We start from the raw sequence: 22,585 nt of genomic DNA, 5'->3' as shown, positions 1-22,585 counted from the left end.
CGGGGAGAGAGGAGCAGCTGAGGGGAGAGAGGAGCAGCAGTGAGAGGAGAAGAGCAGCAGCAGGGAGGGAGGAGCAGCAGTGGGGAGATACAAGCAGCAGTGGGGAGAGAGGAGCAGCAGTGGGGAGAGAGGAGCAGCAGCGGGGAGAGAGGAGTGGCAGCGAGGGGAGAGGAGTAGCAGCGAGGAGAGAGGAGCAGCAACAGGAAAAGAGTAGTAGCAGCAGGGCGAGAGGATCTGCAGCGGGGAGAGTGGAGCAGCAGCGAGGATAGAGGAGCAGCATCGAGGGGAGAGGAGCAGCAGCGGGGCGAGTGGAGCAGCAGTGAGGGGGGAGCAGCAGCAACTGGACGAGAGGAGCAGCAGCGGGTAGAGAGGAGCCGCAGCGGGGAGAGGAGCCGCAGCGGGGAGAGAGGAGCCGCAGCGGGGAGAGAGGAGCTGCAGCGGGGAGAGAGGAGCAGCAGCGAGGGGAGAGGAGTAGCAGCGAGGGGAGAGGAGTAACAGCGAGGGGAGAGGAGTAGCAGCGAGGGGAGAGGAGAAGCAGCGAGGGGAGAGGAGCAGCAGCGGGGAGAGGAGCAGCAGCGCGGCGAGAGGAGCTGCAGCGGGGAGGGGGGAGCGGCAGCGAGGGGAGAGGAGTAGCAGCGAGGAGAGAGGAGCAGCAACAGGAAGAGAGGAGTAGCAGTGGGGAGAGAGGAGCAGCAACGATGGGAGAGGAGTAGCAGCGTGGGGAGAGGAGTAGCAGCGAGGGGAGAAGAGCAGCAGCGAGGGAGAGGAGCAGCAACGGCGGAGAGGATCTGCATCGGGGAGAGAGGAGCAGCAGCGGGGAGAGAGTAGCAGCATCGAGGGGAGAGGAGCAGCAGCGGGGCGAGTGGAGCAGCAACAGGAAAAGAGGAACAGCAGCTGGGCGAGAGGAGCTGCAGCGGGGAGAGAGGAGCAGCAGCGAGGGGAGAGGAGTAGCAGCGAGGGGAGAGGAGTTGCAGCGAGGGGAGAGGAGCAGCAGCGAGGAGGGATCAGCAGCAACAGGAAGAGAGGAGCAGCAGCGGGGAGAGAGGAGCAGCAGCGGGGCGAGTGGAGCAGCAGCGAGGGGGAGCAGCAGGAACAGGACGAGAGGAGCAGCAGCGGGGAGAGGAGCAGCAGCGCGGCGAGAGGAGCTGCAGCGGGGAGGGAGAAGCGGCATCGAGGGGAGAGGATTAGCAGCGAGGAGAGAGGAGCAGCAACAGGAAGAGAGGAGTAGCAGTGGGGAGAGGGGATCAGCAACGATGGGAGAGGAGTAGCAGCGTGGGGAGAGGAGTAGCAGCGAGGGGAGTGGAGCAGAAGCGAGGAGGGAGCAGCAGCAACAGGAAGAGAGGAGCAGCAGCGGGGAGAGAGGAGCAGCAGCGGGGAGAGAGGAGCTGCAGCGAGGCGAGAGGAGTAGCACGAGGGGAGATGAGTAGCAGCGAGGGGAGAGGAGCAGCAGCGAGGAGAGAGGAGCAGCAACAGGAAGAGAGGAGTAGCAGCAGGGAGAGAGGAGCAGCAGCGAGGGGAGAGGAGTAGCAGCGAGGGGAGAGGAGTAGCAGCGAGGGGAGAGGAGTAGCAGCGAGGGGAGAAGAGCAGCAGCGAGGGAGAGGAGCAGCAACGGCGGAGAGGATCTGCATCGGGGAGAGAGTAGCAGCATCGAGGGGAGAGGAGCAGCAGCGGGGCGAGTGGAGCAGCAACAGGAAAAGAGGAACAGCAGCTGGGCGAGAGGAGCTGCAGCGGGGAGAGAGGAGCAGCAGCGAGGGGAGAGGAGTAGCAGCGAGGGGAGAGGAGTTGCAGCGAGGGGAGAGGAGCAGCAGCGAGGAGGGATCAGCAGCAACAGGAAGAGAGGAGCAGCAGCGGGGAGAGAGGAGCAGCAGCGGGGCGAGTGGAGCAGCAGCGAGGGGGAGCAGCAGGAACAGGACGAGAGGAGCAGCAGCGGGGAGAGGAGCAGCAGCGCGGCGAGAGGAGCTGCAGCGGGGAGGGAGAAGCGGCAGCGAGGGGAGAGGAGTAGCAGCGAGGAGAGAGGAGCAGCAACAGGAAGAGAGGAGTAGCAGTGGGGAGAGGGGATCAGCAACGATGGGAGAGGAGTAGCAGCGTGGGGAGAGGAGTAGCAGCGAGGGGAGTGGAGCAGAAGCGAGGAGGGAGCAGCAGCAACAGGAAGAGAGGAGCAGCAGCGGGGAGAGAGGAGCAGCAGCGGGGAGAGAGGAGCTGCAGCGAGGCGAGAGGAGTAGCACGAGGGGAGATGAGTAGCAGCGAGGGGAGAGGAGCAGCAGCGAGGAGAGAGGAGCAGCAACAGGAAGAGAGGAGTAGCAGCAGGGAGAGAGGAGCAGCAGCGAGGGGAGAGGAGTAGCAGCGAGGGGAGAGGAGTAGCAGCGAGGGGAGAGGAGTAGCAGCGAGGGGAGTGGAGCAGCCGCGAGGAGGGAGCAGCAGCAACAGGACGAGAGGAACAGCAGCGGGGAGAGGAGCAGCAGCGCGATGAGAGGAGCTGCAGCGGGGAGAGAGGAGCGGCAGCGAGGAGAGAGGAGTAGCACCGAGGAGAGAGGAGCAGCAACAGGAAAAGAGTAGTAGCAGCAGGGCGAGAGGATCTGCAGCGGGGAGAGAGGAGGAGCAGCGGGGAGAGAGGAGCAGCAGCGGGGAGAGAGGAGCTGCAGTGGGGGGAGAGGAGCAGCAGCGGGGGGAGAGGAGCAGCAGCGGGGGGAGAGGAGCAGCAGCGTGGGGAGAGGAGCAGCAGCAGGGCGAGAGGAGCTGCAGCGGCAAGAGAGGAGCATCAGCGAAGGGAGAGGAGTAGCAGCGAGGGGAGATGAGCAGGAGCGGGACGAGCGGAGCAGCAGCGGAGCGAGGGGAGCACCAGCGGGGCGAGAGCAGCAGCAGCGGGGCGAGAGCAGCAGCAGCGGGGAGAGAGGAGCAGCAGCGGGGAGAGAGGAGCAGCAGCGAGGGGAGAGGAGCAGCAGCGAGGGTAGAAGAGCAGCAGCGAGGGAAGAGGAGCAGCAGCGAGGGGAGAGGAGCAGCAGCGAGGGGAGAAGAGCAGTAGCGGGGAGAGAGGAGCAGCAGCGGGGAGAGAGGAGCAGCAGCGGCAAGAGAGGAGCATCAGCGAAGGGAGAGGAGTAGCAGCGAGGGGAGATGAGCAGGAGCGGGACGAGCGGAGCAGCAGCGGAGCGAGGGGAGCACCAGCGGGGCGAGAGCAGCAGCAGCGGGGCGAGAGCAGCAGCAGCGGGGAGAGAGGAGCAGCAGCGGGGAGAGAGGAGCAGCAGCGAGGGGAGAGGAGCAGCAGCGAGGGTAGAAGAGCAGCAGCGAGGGAAGAGGAGCAGCAGCGAGGGGAGAGGAGCAGCAGCGAGGGGAGAAGAGCAGCAGCGGGGAGAGAGGAGCAGCAGCGGGGAGAGAGGAGCAGCAGCGGGGAGAGAGGAGCAGCAGCGGGGAGAGAGGAGCAGCAGAGGGGAGAGAGGAGCAGCAGTGAGAGGAAAAGAGCAGCAGCAGGGAGAGAGGAGCAGCAGCGGGGAGAGAGGAGCAGCAGCGAGGGGAGAGGAGCAGCAGCGAGGGGAGAAGAGCAGCAGCGGGGAGAGAGGAGCAGCAGCGGGGAGAGAGGAGCAGCAGCGGGGAGAGAGGAGCAGCAGAGGGGAGAGAGGAGCAGCAGTGAGAGGAGAAGAGCAGCAGCAGGGAGAGAGGAGCAGCAGTGGGGAGATAGAAGCAGCAGTGGGTAGAGAGGAGCAGCAGTGGGGAGAGAGGAGCAGCAGCGAGGAGAGAGGAGTGGCAGCGAGGGGAGAGGAGTAGCCGCGAGGAGAGAGGAGCAGCAACAGGAAAAGTGTAGTAGCAGCAGGGCGAGATGATCTGCAGCGGGGAGAGTGGAGCAGCAGCGGGGAGCGAGGAGCAGCAGCGGGGCGAGTGGAGCAGCAACAGGAAATGAGGAACAGCAGCTGGGCGAGAGGAGCTGCAGCAGGGAGAGAGGAGCAGCAGCGAGGGGGGAGCAGCAGCAACTGGACGAGAGGAGCAGCAGCGCGGCGAGAGGAGCTGCAGCAGGGAGAGGGGAGTCGCAGCGGGGAGAGAGGAGCCGCAGCGGGGAGAGAGGAGCCGCAGCGGGGTGAGAGGAGCTGCAGCGGGGAGAGAGGAGCAGCAGCGAGGGGAGAGGAGTAGCAGCGAGGGGAGAGGAGTAGCAGCGAGGGTAGAGGAGTAGCAGCGAGGGGAGAGGAGAAGCAGCGAGGGGAGAGGAGGAGCAGCGAGGATGGAGCAGCAGCAGCGAGGGGAGAGGAGCAGCAACAGGAAAGAGAGGAGCAGCAGCGAGGGGAGAGGAGCAGCAGCAGGGAGAGAGGAGCAGCAGCGGTGCGAGGGGAGCAGCAACAGGAAAAGAGGAACAGCAGCTGGGCGAGAGGAGCTGCAGCGGGGAGAGAGGAGCAGCAGCGAGGGGAGAGGAGTAGCAGCGAGGGGAGAGGAGTAGCAGCGAGAGGAGACGAGCAGCAGCGAGGAGGGATCAGCAGCAACAGGAAGAGAGGAGCAGCAGCGGGGAGAGAGGAGCAGCAGCGGGGAGAGTGGAGCTGCAGCGAGGGGGTGCAGCAGTACAGGACGAGAGGAGCAGCAGCGGGGAGAGGAGCAGCAGCGCGGCGAGAGGAGCTGCAGCGGGGAGGGGGGAGCGGCAGCGAGGGGAGAGGAGTAGCAGCGAGGAGAGAGGAGCAGCAACAGGAAGAGAAGAGTAGCAGTGGGGAGAGAGGAGCAGCAACGATGGGAGAGGAGTAGCAGCGTGGGGAGAGGAGTAGCAGCGAGGGTAGTGGAGCAGAAGCGAGGAGGGAGCAGCAGCAACAGGAAGAGAGGAGCAGCAGCGGGGAGAGAGGAGCAGCAGCGGGGAGAGAGGAGCAACAGCGAGGCGAGAGGAGTAGCACGAGGGGAGATGAGTAGCAGCGAGGGGAGAGGAGCAGCCGCGAGGAGAGAGGAGCAGCAACAGGAAGAGAGGAATAGCAGCAGGGAGAGAGGAGCAGCGGTGAGGGGAGAGGAGTAGCAGCGAGGGGAGAGGAGTAGCAGAGAGGGGAGAGGAGTAGCAGCGAGGGGAGTGGAGCAGCCGCGAGGAGGGAGCAGCAGCAACAGGACGAGAGGAGCAGCAGCGGGGAGAGGAGCAGCAGCGCGATGAGAGGAGCTGCAGCGGGGAGAGAGGAGCGGCAGCGAGGAGAGAGGAGCAGCAGCGGGGAGAGAGGAGCAGCAGCGGGGAGAGAGGATCAGCAGCGGGGGGAGAGGAGCAGCAGCGGGGGGAGAGGAGCAGCAGCAGGGCGAGAGGAGCAGCAGCGGGGAGAGAGGAGCATCAGCGAAGGGAGAGGAGTAGCAGCGAGTGGAGGGGAGCAGCAGCGGGGCGAGGGGAGCACCAGCGGGGCGAGAGCAGCAGCAGCGGGGAGAGAGGAGCAGCAGTGAGAGGAGAAGAGCAGCAGCAGGGAGAGAGGGGCAACAGTGGGGAGAGTGGAGCAGCAGTGGGGAGAGAGGAGCAGCAGCGGGGAGAGAGGAGTGGCAGCGAGGGGAGAGGAGTAGCAGCGAGGAGAGTGGAGCAGAAGCGAGGAGGGAGCAGCAGCAACAGGAAGAGAGGAGCAGCAGCGGGGAGAGAGGAGCAGCAGCGGGGAGAGAGGAGCAGCAGCGAGGCGAGAGGAGTAGCACGAGGGGAGATGAGTAGCAGCGAGGGGAGAGGAGCAGCAGCGAGGAGGGAGGAGCAGCAACAGGAAGAGAGGAGTAGCAGTGGGGAGAGAGGAGAAGCAACGATGGGAGAGGAGTAGCAGCGTGGGGAGAGGAGTAGCAGCGAGGGTAGTGGAGCAGCAGTGAGAGGAGAAGAGCAGCAGCAGGGAGAGAGGGGCAACAGTGGGGAGAGTGGAGCAGCAGTGGGGAGAGAGGAGCAGCAGCGGGGAGAGAGGAGTGGCAGCGAGGGGAGAGGAGCAGCAGCGGGGAGAGGAGCAGCAGCGCGGCGAGAGGAGCTGCAGCGGGGAGGGGGGAGCGGCAGCGAGGGGAGAGGAGTAGCAGCGAGGAGAGAGGAGCAGCAACAGGAAGAGAGGAGTAGCAGTGGGGAGAGAGGAGCAGCAACGATGGGAGAGGAGTAGCAGCGTGGGGAGAGGAGTAGCAGCGAGGGGAGAAGAGCAGCAGCGAGGGAGAGGAGCAGCAACGGCGGAGAGGATCTGCATCGGGGAGAGAGGAGCAGCAGCGGGGAGAGAGTAGCAGCATCGAGGGGAGAGGAGCAGCAGCGGGGCGAGTGGAGCAGCAACAGGAAAAGAGGAACAGCAGCTGGGCGAGAGGAGCTGCAGCGGGGAGAGAGGAGCAGCAGCGAGGGGAGAGGAGTAGCAGCGAGGGGAGAGGAGTTGCAGCGAGGGGAGAGGAGCAGCAGCGAGGAGGGATCAGCAGCAACAGGAAGAGAGGAGCAGCAGCGGGGAGAGAGGAGCAGCAGCGGGGCGAGTGGAGCAGCAGCGAGGGGGAGCAGCAGGAACAGGACGAGAGGAGCAGCAGCGGGGAGAGGAGCAGCAGCGCGGCGAGAGGAGCTGCAGCGGGGAGGGAGAAGCGGCATCGAGGGGAGAGGATTAGCAGCGAGGAGAGAGGAGCAGCAACAGGAAGAGAGGAGTAGCAGTGGGGAGAGGGGATCAGCAACGATGGGAGAGGAGTAGCAGCGTGGGGAGAGGAGTAGCAGCGAGGGGAGTGGAGCAGAAGCGAGGAGGGAGCAGCAGCAACAGGAAGAGAGGAGCAGCAGCGGGGAGAGAGGAGCAGCAGCGGGGAGAGAGGAGCTGCAGCGAGGCGAGAGGAGTAGCACGAGGGGAGATGAGTAGCAGCGAGGGGAGAGGAGCAGCAGCGAGGAGAGAGGAGCAGCAACAGGAAGAGAGGAGTAGCAGCAGGGAGAGAGGAGCAGCAGCGAGGGGAGAGGAGTAGCAGCGAGGGGAGAGGAGTAGCAGCGAGGGGAGAGGAGTAGCAGCGAGGGGAGAAGAGCAGCAGCGAGGGAGAGGAGCAGCAACGGCGGAGAGGATCTGCATCGGGGAGAGAGTAGCAGCATCGAGGGGAGAGGAGCAGCAGCGGGGCGAGTGGAGCAGCAACAGGAAAAGAGGAACAGCAGCTGGGCGAGAGGAGCTGCAGCGGGGAGAGAGGAGCAGCAGCGAGGGGAGAGGAGTAGCAGCGAGGGGAGAGGAGTTGCAGCGAGGGGAGAGGAGCAGCAGCGAGGAGGGATCAGCAGCAACAGGAAGAGAGGAGCAGCAGCGGGGAGAGAGGAGCAGCAGCGGGGCGAGTGGAGCAGCAGCGAGGGGGAGCAGCAGGAACAGGACGAGAGGAGCAGCAGCGGGGAGAGGAGCAGCAGCGCGGCGAGAGGAGCTGCAGCGGGGAGGGAGAAGCGGCAGCGAGGGGAGAGGAGTAGCAGCGAGGAGAGAGGAGCAGCAACAGGAAGAGAGGAGTAGCAGTGGGGAGAGGGGATCAGCAACGATGGGAGAGGAGTAGCAGCGTGGGGAGAGGAGTAGCAGCGAGGGGAGTGGAGCAGAAGCGAGGAGGGAGCAGCAGCAACAGGAAGAGAGGAGCAGCAGCGGGGAGAGAGGAGCAGCAGCGGGGAGAGAGGAGCTGCAGCGAGGCGAGAGGAGTAGCACGAGGGGAGATGAGTAGCAGCGAGGGGAGAGGAGCAGCAGCGAGGAGAGAGGAGCAGCAACAGGAAGAGAGGAGTAGCAGCAGGGAGAGAGGAGCAGCAGCGAGGGGAGAGGAGTAGCAGCGAGGGGAGAGGAGTAGCAGCGAGGGGAGAGGAGTAGCAGCGAGGGGAGTGGAGCAGCCGCGAGGAGGGAGCAGCAGCAACAGGACGAGAGGAACAGCAGCGGGGAGAGGAGCAGCAGCGCGATGAGAGGAGCTGCAGCGGGGAGAGAGGAGCGGCAGCGAGGAGAGAGGAGTAGCACCGAGGAGAGAGGAGCAGCAACAGGAAAAGAGTAGTAGCAGCAGGGCGAGAGGATCTGCAGCGGGGAGAGAGGAGGAGCAGCGGGGAGAGAGGAGCAGCAGCGGGGAGAGAGGAGCTGCAGTGGGGGGAGAGGAGCAGCAGCGGGGGGAGAGGAGCAGCAGCGGGGGGAGAGGAGCAGCAGCGTGGGGAGAGGAGCAGCAGCAGGGCGAGAGGAGCTGCAGCGGCAAGAGAGGAGCATCAGCGAAGGGAGAGGAGTAGCAGCGAGGGGAGATGAGCAGGAGCGGGACGAGCGGAGCAGCAGCGGAGCGAGGGGAGCACCAGCGGGGCGAGAGCAGCAGCAGCGGGGCGAGAGCAGCAGCAGCGGGGAGAGAGGAGCAGCAGCGGGGAGAGAGGAGCAGCAGCGAGGGGAGAGGAGCAGCAGCGAGGGTAGAAGAGCAGCAGCGAGGGAAGAGGAGCAGCAGCGAGGGGAGAGGAGCAGCAGCGAGGGGAGAAGAGCAGTAGCGGGGAGAGAGGAGCAGCAGCGGGGAGAGAGGAGCAGCAGCGGCAAGAGAGGAGCATCAGCGAAGGGAGAGGAGTAGCAGCGAGGGGAGATGAGCAGGAGCGGGACGAGCGGAGCAGCAGCGGAGCGAGGGGAGCACCAGCGGGGCGAGAGCAGCAGCAGCGGGGCGAGAGCAGCAGCAGCGGGGAGAGAGGAGCAGCAGCGGGGAGAGAGGAGCAGCAGCGAGGGGAGAGGAGCAGCAGCGAGGGTAGAAGAGCAGCAGCGAGGGAAGAGGAGCAGCAGCGAGGGGAGAGGAGCAGCAGCGAGGGGAGAAGAGCAGTAGCGGGGAGAGAGGAGCAGCAGCGGGGAGAGAGGAGCAGCAGCGGGGAGAGAGGAGCAGCAGCGGGGAGAGAGGAGCAGCAGAGGGGAGAGAGGAGCAGCAGTGAGAGGAAAAGAGCAGCAGCAGGGAGAGAGGAGCAGCAGCGGGGAGAGAGGAGCAGCAGCGAGGGGAGAGGAGCAGCAGCGAGGGGAGAAGAGCAGCAGCGGGGAGAGAGGAGCAGCAGCGGGGAGAGAGGAGCAGCAGCGGGGAGAGAGGAGCAGCAGAGGGGAGAGAGGAGCAGCAGTGAGAGGAGAAGAGCAGCAGCAGGGAGAGAGGAGCAGCAGTGGGGAGATAGAAGCAGCAGTGGGTAGAGAGGAGCAGCAGTGGGGAGAGAGGAGCAGCAGCGAGGAGAGAGGAGTGGCAGCGAGGGGAGAGGAGTAGCCGCGAGGAGAGAGGAGCAGCAACAGGAAAAGTGTAGTAGCAGCAGGGCGAGATGATCTGCAGCGGGGAGAGTGGAGCAGCAGCGGGGAGCGAGGAGCAGCAGCGGGGCGAGTGGAGCAGCAACAGGAAATGAGGAACAGCAGCTGGGCGAGAGGAGCTGCAGCAGGGAGAGAGGAGCAGCAGCGAGGGGGGAGCAGCAGCAACTGGACGAGAGGAGCAGCAGCGCGGCGAGAGGAGCTGCAGCAGGGAGAGGGGAGTCGCAGCGGGGAGAGAGGAGCCGCAGCGGGGAGAGAGGAGCCGCAGCGGGGTGAGAGGAGCTGCAGCGGGGAGAGAGGAGCAGCAGCGAGGGGAGAGGAGTAGCAGCGAGGGGAGAGGAGTAGCAGCGAGGGTAGAGGAGTAGCAGCGAGGGGAGAGGAGAAGCAGCGAGGGGAGAGGAGGAGCAGCGAGGATGGAGCAGCAGCAGCGAGGGGAGAGGAGCAGCAACAGGAAAGAGAGGAGCAGCAGCGAGGGGAGAGGAGCAGCAGCAGGGAGAGAGGAGCAGCAGCGGTGCGAGGGGAGCAGCAACAGGAAAAGAGGAACAGCAGCTGGGCGAGAGGAGCTGCAGCGGGGAGAGAGGAGCAGCAGCGAGGGGAGAGGAGTAGCAGCGAGGGGAGAGGAGTAGCAGCGAGAGGAGACGAGCAGCAGCGAGGAGGGATCAGCAGCAACAGGAAGAGAGGAGCAGCAGCGGGGAGAGAGGAGCAGCAGCGGGGAGAGTGGAGCTGCAGCGAGGGGGTGCAGCAGTACAGGACGAGAGGAGCAGCAGCGGGGAGAGGAGCAGCAGCGCGGCGAGAGGAGCTGCAGCGGGGAGGGGGGAGCGGCAGCGAGGGGAGAGGAGTAGCAGCGAGGAGAGAGGAGCAGCAACAGGAAGAGAAGAGTAGCAGTGGGGAGAGAGGAGCAGCAACGATGGGAGAGGAGTAGCAGCGTGGGGAGAGGAGTAGCAGCGAGGGTAGTGGAGCAGAAGCGAGGAGGGAGCAGCAGCAACAGGAAGAGAGGAGCAGCAGCGGGGAGAGAGGAGCAGCAGCGGGGAGAGAGGAGCAACAGCGAGGCGAGAGGAGTAGCACGAGGGGAGATGAGTAGCAGCGAGGGGAGAGGAGCAGCCGCGAGGAGAGAGGAGCAGCAACAGGAAGAGAGGAATAGCAGCAGGGAGAGAGGAGCAGCGGTGAGGGGAGAGGAGTAGCAGCGAGGGGAGAGGAGTAGCAGAGAGGGGAGAGGAGTAGCAGCGAGGGGAGTGGAGCAGCCGCGAGGAGGGAGCAGCAGCAACAGGACGAGAGGAGCAGCAGCGGGGAGAGGAGCAGCAGCGCGATGAGAGGAGCTGCAGCGGGGAGAGAGGAGCGGCAGCGAGGAGAGAGGAGCAGCAGCGGGGGGAGAGGAGCAGCAGCGGGGGGAGAGGAGCAGCAGCAGGGCGAGAGGAGCAGCAGCGGGGAGAGAGGAGCATCAGCGAAGGGAGAGGAGTAGCAGCGAGTGGAGGGGAGCAGCAGCGGGGCGAGCGGAGCAGCAGCGGGGCGAGGGGAGCACCAGCGGGGCGAGAGCAGCAGCAGCAGGGAGAGAGGGGCAACAGTGGGGAGAGTGGAGCAGCAGTGGGGAGAGAGGAGCAGCAGCGGGGAGAGAGGAGTGGCAGCGAGGGGAGAGGAGTAGCAGCGAGGAGAGTGGAGCAGAAGCGAGGAGGGAGCAGCAGCAACAGGAAGAGAGGAGCAGCAGCGGGGAGAGAGGAGCAGCAGCGAGGCGAGAGGAGTAGCACGAGGGGAGATGAGTAGCAGCGAGGGGAGAGGAGCAGCAGCGAGGAGGGAGGAGCAGCAACAGGAAGAGAGGAGTAGCAGTGGGGAGAGAGGAGAAGCAACGATGGGAGAGGAGTAGCAGCGTGGGGAGAGGAGTAGCAGCGAGGGTAGTGGAGCAGAAGCGAGGAGGGAGCAGCAGCAACAGGAAGAGAGGAGCAGCAGCGGGGAGAGAGGAGCAGCAGCGGGGAGAGAGGAGGAGCAGCGAGGCGAGAGGAGTAGCACGAGGGGAGATGAGTAGCAGCAAGGGGAGAGGAGCAGCAGCGAGGAGAGAGGAGCAGCAACAGGAAGAGAGGAGCAGCAGCGGGGAGAGAGGAGCAGCAGCGAGGCGAGAGGAGTAGCACGAGGGGAGATGAGTAGCAGCGAGGGGAGAGGAGTAGCAGCGAGGGGAGAGGAGTAGCAGCGAGGGGAGTGGAGCAGTCGCGAGGAGGGAGCAGCAGCAACAGGACGAGAGGAGCAGCAGCGGGGAGAGGAGCAGCAGCGCGATGAGAGGAGCTGCAGCGGGGAGAGAGGAGCAGCAGCGGGGAGAGAGGAGCAGCAGCGGGGGGAGAGGAGCAGCAGCGGGGAGAGAGGAGCATCAGCGAAGGGAGAGGAGTAGCAGCGAGGGGAGGGGAGCAGCAGCGGGGCGAGCGGAGCAGCAGCGGGGCGAGGGGAGCACCAGCGGGGCGAGAGCAGCAGCAGCGGGGCGAGAGCAGCAGCAGCGGGGCGAGAGCAGCAGCAGCAGGGAGAGAGCAGCAGCAGCGAGGGGAGAGGAGCAGCAACAGGAAAAGAGGAACAGCCGCAGGGCGAGAGGAGCTGCAGCGGGGAGAGAGGAGCAGCAACGAGGGGAGAAGAGCAGCAGCGAGCGAGAGGAGCAGCAACGGCGGAGAGGAGCAGCAGCGGGGAGAGAGGAGCAGCAGCGGGGCGAGGGGAGCAGCATCAGGAAAAGAGGAACAGCAGCTGGGCGAGAGGAGCTGCAGCGAGGGGAGAGGAGTAGCAGCGAGGAGAGTGGAGCAGCAGCGAGGGGAGAGGAGCAGCAGCGGGGAGAGAGGAGCATCAGCGAAGGGAGAGGAGTAGCAGCGAGGGGAGCGGAGCAGCAGCGGGGCGAGCGGAGCAGCAGCGGGGCGAGCGGAGCAGCAGCGGGGCGAGGGGAGCACCAGCGGGGCGAGAGCAGCAGCAGCGGGGCGAGAGCAGCAGCAGCGGGGCGAGAGCAGCAGCAGCGGGGAGAGAGGAGCAGCAGCGGGGCGAGGGGAGCACCAGCGGGGCGAGAGCAGCAGCAGCGGGGCGAGAGCAGCAGCAGCGGGGCGAGAGCAGCAGCAGCGGGGAGAGAGGAGCAGCAGCGGAGAGAGAGGAGCAGCAGTGGGGAGATAGAAGCAGCAGTGGGGAGAGAGGAGCAGCAGTGGGGAGAGAGGAGCAGCAGCGGGGAGAGAGGAGTGGCAGCGAGGGGAGAGGAGTAGCAGCGAGGAGAGAGGAGCAGCAACAGGAAAAGAGTAGTAGCAGCAGGGCGAGAGGGTCTGCAGAGGGGAGAGTGGAGCAGCAGCGGGGATAGAGGAGCAGCATCGAGGGGAGAGGAGCAGCAGCGGGGCGAGTGGAGCAGCAACAGGAAATGAGGAACAGCAGCTGGGCGAGAGGAGCTGCAGCAGGGAGAGATGAGCAGCAGCGAGGGGGGTGCAGCAGCAACTGGACGAGAGGAGCAGCAGCGGGGAGAGGAGCAGCAGCGCGGCGAGAGGAGCTGCAGCGGGAAGAGAGGAGTCGCAGCGGGGTGAGAGGACCCGCAGCGGGGAGAGAGGAGCCGCAGCGGGGTGAGAGGAGCTGCAGCGGGGAGAGAGGAGCAGTAGCGAGGGGAGAGGAGTAGCAGCGAGGGGAGAGGTGTAGCAGCGAGGGGAGAGGAGTAGCAGCGAGGGGAGAGGAGAAGCAGCGAGGGGAGAGGAGGAGCAGCGAGGAAGGAGCAGCAGCAACAGGAACAGAGGAGCAGCAGCGGGGAGAGAGGAGCAGCGGCGGGGAGAGAGGAGCAGCAACGGTGAGAGAGGAGCAGCAGCAGGGAGAGAGCAGCAGCAGCGAGGGGAGAGGAGCAGCAACAGGAAAAGAGGAACAGCCGCAGGGCGAGAGGAGCTGCAGCGGGAAGAGAGGAGCAGCAACGAGGGGAGAAGAGCAGCAGCGAGCGAGAGGAGCAGCAACGGCGGAGAGGAGCAGCAGCGGGGAGAGAGGAGCAGCAGCGGGGAGAGAGGAGCAGCAGCGGGGCGAGGGGAGCAGCAACAGGAAAAGAGGAACAGCAGCTGGGCGAGAGGAGCTGCAGCGGGGAGAGAGGAGCAGCAGCGAGGGGAGAGGAGTAGCAGCGAGGGAAGAGGAGTAGCAGCGAGCGGAGAGGAGCAGCAGCGAGGATAAATCAGCAGTAACAGGAAGAGAGGAGCAGCAGCGGGGAGAGAGGAGCAGCAGCGGGGAGAGTGGAGCAGCAGCGAGGGGGGAGCAGCAGGAACAGGACGAGAGGAGCAGCAGCGGGGAGAGGAGCAGCAGCGCGGCGAGAGGAGCTGCAGCGGGGAGAGAGGAGTGGCAGCGAGGGGAGAGGAGTAGCAGCGAGGAGAGAGGAGCAGCAAAAGGAAAAGAGTAGGTGGAGCAGGGCGAGAGGAGCTGCAGCGGGAGTGGGGGGGGTGGGGAGCAGCAGCAGCGGGGAGAGAGGAGCCGCAGCGGGGGGGGGGGGGGGTGAGGAGCCGCAGCGGGGAGAGAGGAGCAGCAGCGGGGAGAGAGGAGCCGCAGCGGGGAGAGAGGAGCCGCAACGGGGTGAGAGGAGTAGCAGCGAGGAGAGAGGAGCAGCAACAGGAAGAGAGGAGCAGCAGCGAGGGGAGAGGAGTAGCAGCGAGGGGAGAGGATTAGCAGCGAGGTGAGAGGAGTAGCAGCGAGGGGAGAGGAGAAGCAGCGAGGGGAGAGGAGGAGCAGCGAGGAAGGAGCAGCAGCAACAGGAACAGAGGAGCAGCAGCGGGGAGAGAGGAGCAGAAGCGGGGAGAGAGGAGCAGCAACAGGAAGGGAGGAGTAGCAGCGGGGAGAGAGGAGCTGCAGCGGGGAGCGAGGAGCTGCAGCGGGGAGAGAGGAGCGGAAGCAAGGGGAGAGGAGTAGCAGCGAGGGGAGAGGAGCAGCAACAGGTAAAGAGTAGCAGCAGCAGGGCGAGAGGAGCTGCAGCGGGGAGATAGGAGCAGCAGCGGCGAGAGAGGAGCAGCAGCGAGGGGAGAGGAGTAGCAGCGAGGATAGAGGAGCAGCAACAGGAAGAGAGGAGCAGCAGCGAGGGGAGAGGAGCAGCAGCGATGTGAGAGGAGCAGCAGCGGGGAGAGAGGAGCAGCAGCTGTGAGAGAGGAGCAGCAGCGAGGAGAGAGGAGCAGCAGAGGGGAGTGAGGAGCAGCAGTGGGGGGAGAGGAGCAGCAGCGGGGGGAGAGGAGCAGCAGCGAGGGGAGAAGAGCAGTAGCGGGGAGAGAGGAGCAGCAGCGAGGCGAGAGGAGCAGCAGTGAGGGGAAAGGAGCAGCAAAGGGGAGAGAGGAGCAGCAACGGGGAGAGAGGAGCAGCAAGCGGGAGAGAGGAGCAGTAGTGGTGAGTGAGGAGCAGCAGCGGAGAGAGAGGAGCAGCAGCGGGGAGAGAGGAGCAGCAGCTGGGAGAGAGGAGCAGCAGCCAAGGAGATTAGCAGCAGCGGGGAGAGCGGAGCAGCAGAGAGGGGAGACGAGCAGCAGCAGGGAGAGAGGAGCAGCAGAGAGGGAGAGAGGAGAAGCAGTGGGGAGACAGGAGCAACAGCGAGGGGAGAGGAGCAGCAGCGAGGTGAGAGGAACAGCTGCGAGGAGAGAGGAGCAGAAGCGGGGAGAGAGGAGCAGCAACGGGGAGACAGGAGCAGCAGCAGAGAGAGAAGAGCAGCAGCGGGGAGAGAGGAGCAGCAGCCAGGAGAGACTAGAAGCAGCGGGGGGAGAGGAGCAGCAGCAGGGATAGAGGAGCAGCAGAGAGGGGAGAGGAGCAGCAGCGGGGAAAGAAGAGCAGCAGAGAGGGGAGTGGAGCAGCAGCGGGGAGAGAGGAGCAGCAGCGAGGTGAGAGGAGCAGCAGCGAGGCGTGAGTTGCAGCAGCGGGGAGAGAGGAGCAGCAGCTGGGAGAGAAGAGCAGCAGCGGGGAGAGAGGAGCAGCAGCGGGGAGAGAGGAGCAGCAGCGAGGGGAGAAGAGCAGTAGCGGGGAGAGAGGAGCAGCAGCGAGGCGAGAGGAGCAGCAGTGAGGGGAAAGGAGCAGCAACGGGGAGAGAGGAGCAGCAACGGGGAGAGAGGAGCAGCAAGCGGGAGAGAGGAGCAGTAGCGGGGAGAGAGGAACAGCAGCGGAGAGAGAGGAGCAGCAGCGGGGAAAGAGGAGCAGCAGCTGGGAGAGAGGAGCAGCAGCCAAGGAGAGTAGCAGCAGCGGGGGGAGAGGAGCAGCAGCAGGGAGAGAGGAGCAGCAGAGAGGGGAGAGTAGCAGCAGCGAGGGGAGAGGAGCAGCAGCGGGGAGAGAGGAGCAGCAGCGAGGGGAGCGGAGCAGCAGCGGGGAGAGAGGAGCAGCAACGGGGAGAGAGGAGCAGCAGCGAGGGGAGAGGAGCAGCAGCGGGGAGAGAGGAGCAGCAGAGAGGGAGAGAGGAGAAGCAGTGGGGAGACAGGAGCAACAGCGAGGGGAGAGGAGCAGCAGCGAGGTGAGAGGAACAGCTGCGAGGAGAGAGGAGCAGAAGCGGGGAGAGAGGAGCAGCAGCTGGGAGAGAGGAGCAGCAGCCAGGAGAGACTAGAAGCAGCGGGGGGAGAGGAGCAGCAGCAGGGATAGAGGAGCAGCAGAGAGGGGAGAGGAGCAGAAGCGGGGAAAGAAGAGCAGCAGAGAGGGGAGTGGAGCAGCAGCGGGGAGAGAGGACCAGCAGCGAGGGGAGAGGAGCAGCAGCGAGGCGTGAGGTGCAGCAGCGGGGAGAGAGGAGCAGCAGCTGGGAGAGAAGAGCAGCAGCGGGGAGAGAGGAGCAGCAGCGGGGAGAGAGGAGCAGCAGAGGGGAGTGAGGAGCAGCAGTGGGGGGAGAGGAGCAGCAGCGAGGGGAGAGGAGCAGCAGCGAGGGGAGAAGAGCAGTAGCGGGGAGAGAGGAGCAGCAGCGAGGCGAGAGGAGCAGCAGTGAGGGGAAAGGAGCAGCAACGGGGAGAGAGGAGCAGCAACGGGGAGAGAGGAGCAGCAAGCGGGAGAGAGGAGCAGTAGCGGGGAGAGAGGAACAGCAGCGGAGAGAGAGGAGCAGCAGCGGGGAAAGAGGAGCAGCAGCTGGGAGAGAGGAGCAGCAGCCAAGGAGAGTAGCAGCAGCGGGGGGAGAGGAGCAGCAGCAGGGAGAGAGGAGCAGCAGAGAGGGGAGAGTAGCAGCAGCGAGGGGAGAGGAGCAGCAGCGGGGAGAGAGGAGCAGCAGCGAGGGGAGCGGAGCAGCAGCGGGGAGAGAGGAGCAGCAACGGGGAGAGAGGAGCAGCAGCGAGGGGAGAGGAGCAGCAGCGGGGAGAGAGGAGCAGCAGAGAGGGAGAGAGGAGAAGCAGTGGGGAGACAGGAGCAACAGCGAGGGGAGAGGAGCAGCAGCGAGGTGAGAGGAACAGCTGCGAGGAGAGAGGAGCAGAAGCGGGGAGAGAGGAGCAGCAACGGGGAGACAGGAGCAGCAGCAGAGAGAGAAGAGCAGCAGCGGGGAGAGAGGAGCAGCAGCTGGGAGAGAGGAGCAGCAGCCAGGAGAGACTAGAAGCAGCGGGGGGAGAGGAGCAGCAGCAGGGATAGAGGAGCAGCAGAGAGGGGAGAGGAGCAGAAGCGGGGAAAGAAGAGCAGCAGAGAGGGGAGTGGAGCAGCAGCGGGGAGAGAGGACCAGCAGCGAGGGGAGAGGAGCAGCAGCGAGGCGTGAGGTGCAGCAGCGGGGAGAGAGGAGCAGCAGCTGGGAGAGAAGAGCAGCAGCGGGGAGAGAGGAGCAGCAGCGGGGAGAGAGGAGCAGCAGAGGGGAGTGAGGAGCAGCAGTGGGGGGAGAGGAGCAGCAGCGAGGGGAGAGGAGCAGCAGCAAGGGGAGAAGAGCAGTAGCGGGGAGAGAGGAGCAGCAGCGAGGCAAGAGGAGCAGCAGTGAGGGGAAAGGAGCAGCAACGGGGAGAGAGGAGCAGCAACGGGGAGAGAGGAGCAGCAAGCGGGAGAGAGGAGCAGTAGCGGGGAGAGAGGAGCAGCAGCGGAGAGAGAGGAGCAGCAGCGGGGAAAGAGGAGCAGCAGCTGGGAGAGAGGAGCAGCAGCCAAGGAGAGTAGCAGCAGCAGGGAGAGAGGAGCAGCAGAGAGGGGAGAGTAGCAGCAGCGAGGGGAGAGGAGCAGCAGCGGGGAGAGAGGAGCAGCAGCGAGGGGAGCGGAGCAGCAGCGGGGAGAGAGGAGCAGCAACGGGGAGAGAGGAGCAGCAGCGAGGGGAGAGGAGCAGCAGCGGGGAGAGAGGAGCAGCAGAGAGGCGAGAGGAGCAGCAGCGAGGGGAGAGGAGCAGCAGGGGGGAGAGAGGAGCAGCAGCGGGGAGAGAGGATAGCAGCTGGGAGAGAGGAGCAGCAACGGGGAGAGAGGAGCAGCAGCGGGGAGCAAGGAGCAGCAGAGGGGAGTGAGGAGCAGCAGTGGGGGGAGAGGACCAGCAGCGAGGGGAGAGGAGCAGCAGCGAGGGGAGATGAGCAGTAGCCTGGAGAGAATAGCAAGAGCGGGGAGAGAGTAGCAGCAGCGGGGTGAGAGGAACAGCAGAGGGGAGAGAGGAATAGCAGTGGGTGGAAGTGGAGCAGCAGCGAGGGGAGAGGGGAGCAGCAGCGGGGGGAGAGGAGCAGCAGAGAGGGGAGAGGAGCAGCAGCGAGGGGAGAGGATCAGCAGCGGGGAGAGAGGAGCAGCAACGGGGAGAGAGGAGCAGCAGAGAGGGGAGAGGAGCAGCAGCGGGGAGAGAGGAGCAACAGCGAGGGGAGAGGAGCAGCAGCGGGGAGAGAGGAGCAGCAGCGGGGAGAGAGGAGCAGCAGCTGGGAGAGAGGAGCAGCAACGGGGAGAGAGGAGCAGCAGCGGGGAGCGACGAGCAGCAGAGGGGAGTGAGGAGCAGCAGTGGGGGGAGAGGACCAGCAGCGAGGGGAGAGGAGCAGCAGCGAGGGGAGAAGAGCAGTAGCCTGGAGAGAATAGCAGCAGCGGGGAAAGAGTAGCAGCAGCGGCGAGAGAGGAGCAGCAGCGAGCGGAGAGGAGCAGCAGCGGGGAGAGTGGAGCAGCAGCGGGTAGAGAGGAGCAGCAGCGAGGAGAGACGAACAGCAGTGGGGGAAAGAGGAGCAGCAGCGAGGGCAGAGAGGAGCAGCAGCGGGGAGAGAGGAGTAGCAGCGAGGGGAAAGGAGCAGCAGCTGGGAAAGAGGAGCAGCAGCGGAGGGAGACGAGCAGCAGCGGAGGTAGAGGAGCAGCAGGGGGGAGAGAGGAGCAGCAGCGGAGGGAGACGAGCAGCAGCGGAGGGAGAGGAGCAGCAGGGGGGAGAGAGGAGCAGCAGCGGGGAGAGAGGAGCAGCAGCGGGGAGAGGAGCAGCAGCGGTGAGAAAGAAGCAGCATCGAGGTGAGACAGAAGCAGTAGCGAGGGGAGAGGAGCAGCAGTAAGGGGAGATAGGAGCAGCAGCGGAGGGACAAGATCAGCAGTGAGGCGAGAGGAGCAGCAGCGTGGTGAGAAGAGCAGCAGCGAGGGAAAAGGAGTTGCAGCGTGGGGATAGGAGCAGCGGCGGGGCGAGAGGACCAGTAACGGGGAGAGAGGAGCAGCAGCGGTAAGAGAGGAGCTGCAGCGGCGAGAGAGGAGCAGCAGCAGGGCGAGAGGAGCAGCAGCGGGGAGAGTAGAGCAGTAGAGGGGGAGGAGCAGCAGCGGGGGGAGAGGAGCAGAAGTGGGGAGAGAGGAGCAGCATTGGGGAGAGAGGAGCAGCAAGCAGGAGAGAGGAGCAGCAGCGAGGGGAGAGAAGCAGCAGCAGGGAGAGAGGAGCAGTAGCGGGGAGAGAGGAGTAGCAGCGAGGCGAGAGGAGCAGCAGTGAGGGGAAAGGAGCAGCAATGGGGAGAGAGGAGCAGCAAGCGGGAGAGAGGAGCAGCAGCGAGGTGAGAGAAGCAGCAGCGGTGAGAGAGGAGCAGCAGCGGGGAGAGAGGAGTAGCAGCGAGGCGAGAGGAGCAGCAGTGAGGGGAGAGAAGCAGCAGCAGGGAGAGAGGAGCAGTAGCGGGGAGAGAGGAGTAGCAGCGAGGCGAGAGGAGCAGCAGTGAGGGGAAAGGAGCAGCAACGGGGAGAGAGGAGCAGCAATGGGGAGAGAGGAGCAGCAAGCGGGAGAGAGGAGCAGCAGCGAGGTGAGAGAAGCAGCAGCGGTGAGAGAGGAGCAGCAGCGGGGAGAGAGGAGTAGCAGCGAGGCGAGAGGAGCAGCAGTGAGGGGAAAGGAGCAGCAGCGGGGAGAGAGGAGCAGCAGCGTGCGAGAGGAGCAGTTGCGAGGAGAGAAGAGCAGCAACAGGAAGGGATGAGTAGCAGCGGGGAGAGAGGAGCAGCAGCGAGGGGAGAGGAACAGCTGCGAGGAGAGAGGAGCAGAAGTGAGGAGAGAGGAGCAGCAACGGGGAGACAGGAGCAGCAGCGGAGACAGAGGAGCAGCAGCGGGGAGAGAGGAGCAGCAGCTGGGAGAGAGGAGCAGCAGCCAGGAGAGATTAGCAGCAGCGGGGGGAGAGGAGCAACAGCAGGGAGAGAGGAGCAGCAGAGAGGGGAGAGGAGCAGCAGCGGGGAGAGAGGAGCAGCAGCGAGGGGAGAGGAGCAGCAGCGAGGCGAGAGAAGCAGCAGCGGGGAGAGAGGAGCAGCAGCGGGTAGAGAGGAGCAGCAGCGGGGAGAGAGGCGCAGCAGCGGGGAGAGAGGAGCAGCAGCGGGGAGAGAGGAGCAGCAGCGGGGAGAGAGGAGCAGCAGAGGGGAGTGAGGAGCAGCAGTGGGGGGAGAGGAGCAGCAGCGAGGCGAGAGGAGAGGCAGTGAGGGGAAAGGAGCAGCAACGGGGTGAGAGGAGCAGCAACGGGGAGAGAGGAGCAGCAAGCGGGAGAGAGGAGCAGTAGCGGGAAGAGAGGAGCAGCAGCGGAGAGAGAGGAGCAGCAGCGGGGAGAGAGGAGCAGCAGCTGTGAGAGAGGAGCAGGTGCCAAGGAGAGTAGCAGCAGCGGGGGGAGAGGAGCAGCAGCAGGGAGAGAGGCGCAGCAGAGAGGGGAGAGGAGCAGCAGTGGGGAGAGAGGAGCAGCAGCGAGGGGAGAGGAGCAGCAGCGAGGTGAGAGGAACAGCTGCGAGGAGCAGAAGCGGGGAGAGAGGAGCAGCAACGGGGAGACAGGGGCAGCAGCAGAGAGAGAGGAGCAGCAGCGGGGAGAGAGGAGCAGCAGCTGGGAGAGAGGAGCAGCAGCCATGAGAGACTAGCAGCAGCGGGGGGAGAGGTGCAGCAGCGGGGAGAGAGGAGCAGCAGCGAAGGGAGAGGAGCAGCAGCGAGGCGAGAGGAGCAGCAGCGGGGAGAGAGGAGCAGCAGCTGGGTGAGAGGAGCAGCAACGGGGAGAGAGGAGCAGCAGCGGGGGGAGAGGAGCAGCAGCGAGGTGAGAAGAGCAGTAGCGGGGAGAGAGTAGCAGCAGCGGGGAGAGAGAAGCAGCAGCGGGGAGAGAGGAACAGCATCGGGGGGAGAGGAACAGCAGTGGGTGGAAGAGGAGCAGCAGCGAGGGGAGAGGGGAGCAGCAGCGGGGAGAGAGGAGCAGCAGCGGGGAGAGAGGAGCAGCAGCGAGGGGAGAGGAGCAGCAGCGGAGAGACAGGAGCAGCAGCGGGTAGAGAGGAGCAGCAGCGAGGAGAGACGAACAGCAGTGGGTGGAAGAGGAGCAGCAGCGAGGGGAGAGAGGAGCAGCAGCGGGGAGAGAGGAGCAGCAGCGAGGGAAAGGAGCAGCAGCGGGTAAAGAGAAGCAGCAGCGAAGGGAGAAGAGCAGCAGCGGGGAGAGAGGAGCAGCAGTGAGGGGAGAGGAGCAGCAGGGGGGAGAGAGGAGCAGCAGCGGAGGTAGAGGAGCAGCAGGGAGGAGAAAGGAGCAGCAGCGGAGGGAGACGAGCAGCACGGAGGGAGAGGAGCAGCAGGGGGGAGAGAAGAGCAGCAGCGGGGAGAGAGAGGCAGCAGCGGGGAGAGAGGAGCAGCAGCGGGGAGAGAGGAGAAGCAGCGGGGAGAGAGGAGCAGCAGAGAGGGGAGAGGAGCAGCAGCGGGGAGAGAAGAGCAGCAGGGAGGGGAGAGGAGCAGCAGCGGGGAGAGAGGAGCAGCAGCGAGGGGAGAGGAGCAGCAGCGAGGCGAGAGAAGCAGCAGCGGGGAGAGAGGAGCAGCAGCGGGTAGAGAGGAGCAGCAGCGGGGAGAGAGGCGCAGCAGCGGGGAGAGAGGAGCAGCAGCGGGGAGAGAGGAGCAGCAGTGGGGAGAGAGGAGCAGCAGAGGGGAGTGAGGAGCAGCAGTGGGGGGAGAGGAGCAGCAGCGAGGCGAGAGGAGAGGCAGTGAGGGGAAAGGAGCAGCAACGGGGTGAGAGGAGCAGCAACGGGGAGAGAGGAGCAGCAAGCGGGAGAGAGGAGCAGTAGCGGGAAGAGAGGAGCAGCAGCGGAGAGAGAGGAGCAGCAGCGGGGAGAGAGGAGCAGCAGCTGTGAGAGAGGAGCAGGTGCCAAGGAGAGTAGCAGCAGCGGGGGGAGAGGAGCAGCAGCAGGGAGAGAGGCGCAGCAGAGAGGGGAGAGGAGCAGCAGTGGGGAGAGAGGAGCAGCAGCGAGGGGAGAGGAGCAGCAGCGAGGTGAGAGGAACAGCTGCGAGGAGCAGAAGCGGGGAGAGAGGAGCAGCAACGGGGAGACAGGGGCAGCAGCAGAGAGAGAGGAGCAGCAGCGGGGAGAGAGGAGCAGCGGCTGGGAGAGAGGAGCAGCAGCCATGAGAGACTAGCAGCAGCGGGGGGAGAGGTGCAGCAGCGGGGAGAGAGGAGCAGCAGCGAAGGGAGAGGAGCAGCAGCGAGGCGAGAGGAGCAGCAGCGGGGAGAGAGGAGCAGCAGCTGGGTGAGAGGAGCAGCAACGGGGAGAGAGGAGCAGCAGCGGGGGGAGAGGAGCAGCAGCGAGGGGAGAAGAGCAGTAGCGGGGAGAGAGTAGCAGCAGCGGGGAGAGAGAAGCAGCAGCGGGGAGAGAGGAACAGCATCGGGGGGAGAGGAACAGCAGTGGGTGGAAGAGGAGCAGCAGCGAGGGGAGAGGGGAGCAGCAGCGGGGAGAGAGGAGCAGCAGCGGGGAGAGAGGAGCAGCAGCGAGGGGAGAGGAGCAGCAGCGGAGAGACAGGAGCAGCAGCGGGTAGAGAGGAGCAGCAGCGAGGAGAGACGAACAGCAGTGGGTGGAAGAGGAGCAGCAGCGAGGGGAGAGAGGAGCAGCAGCGGGGAGAGAGGAGCAGCAGCGAGGGAAAGGAGCAGCAGCGGGTAAAGAGAAGCAGCAGCGAAGGGAGAAGAGCAGCAGCGGGGAGAGAGGAGCAGCAGTGAGGGGAGAGGAGCAGCAGGGGGGAGAGAGGAGCAGCAGCGGAGGTAGAGGAGCAGCAGGGAGGAGAAAGGAGCAGCAGTGGAGGGAGACGAGCAGCACGGAGGGAGAGGAGCAGCAGGGGGGAGAGAAGAGCAGCAGCGGGGAGAGAGAGGCAGCAGCGGGGAGAGAGGAGCAGCAGCGGGGAGAGAGGAGAAGCAGCGGGGAGAGAG

Source organism: Scyliorhinus torazame, chromosome 9 (assembly GCF_047496885.1).
Source record: "Scyliorhinus torazame isolate Kashiwa2021f chromosome 9, sScyTor2.1, whole genome shotgun sequence".
NCBI lineage: Eukaryota > Metazoa > Chordata > Chondrichthyes > Carcharhiniformes > Scyliorhinidae > Scyliorhinus > Scyliorhinus torazame.
The sequence above is the reverse complement of the archived record's forward strand: the minus strand, read 5'-3'. Positions refer to the sequence as shown.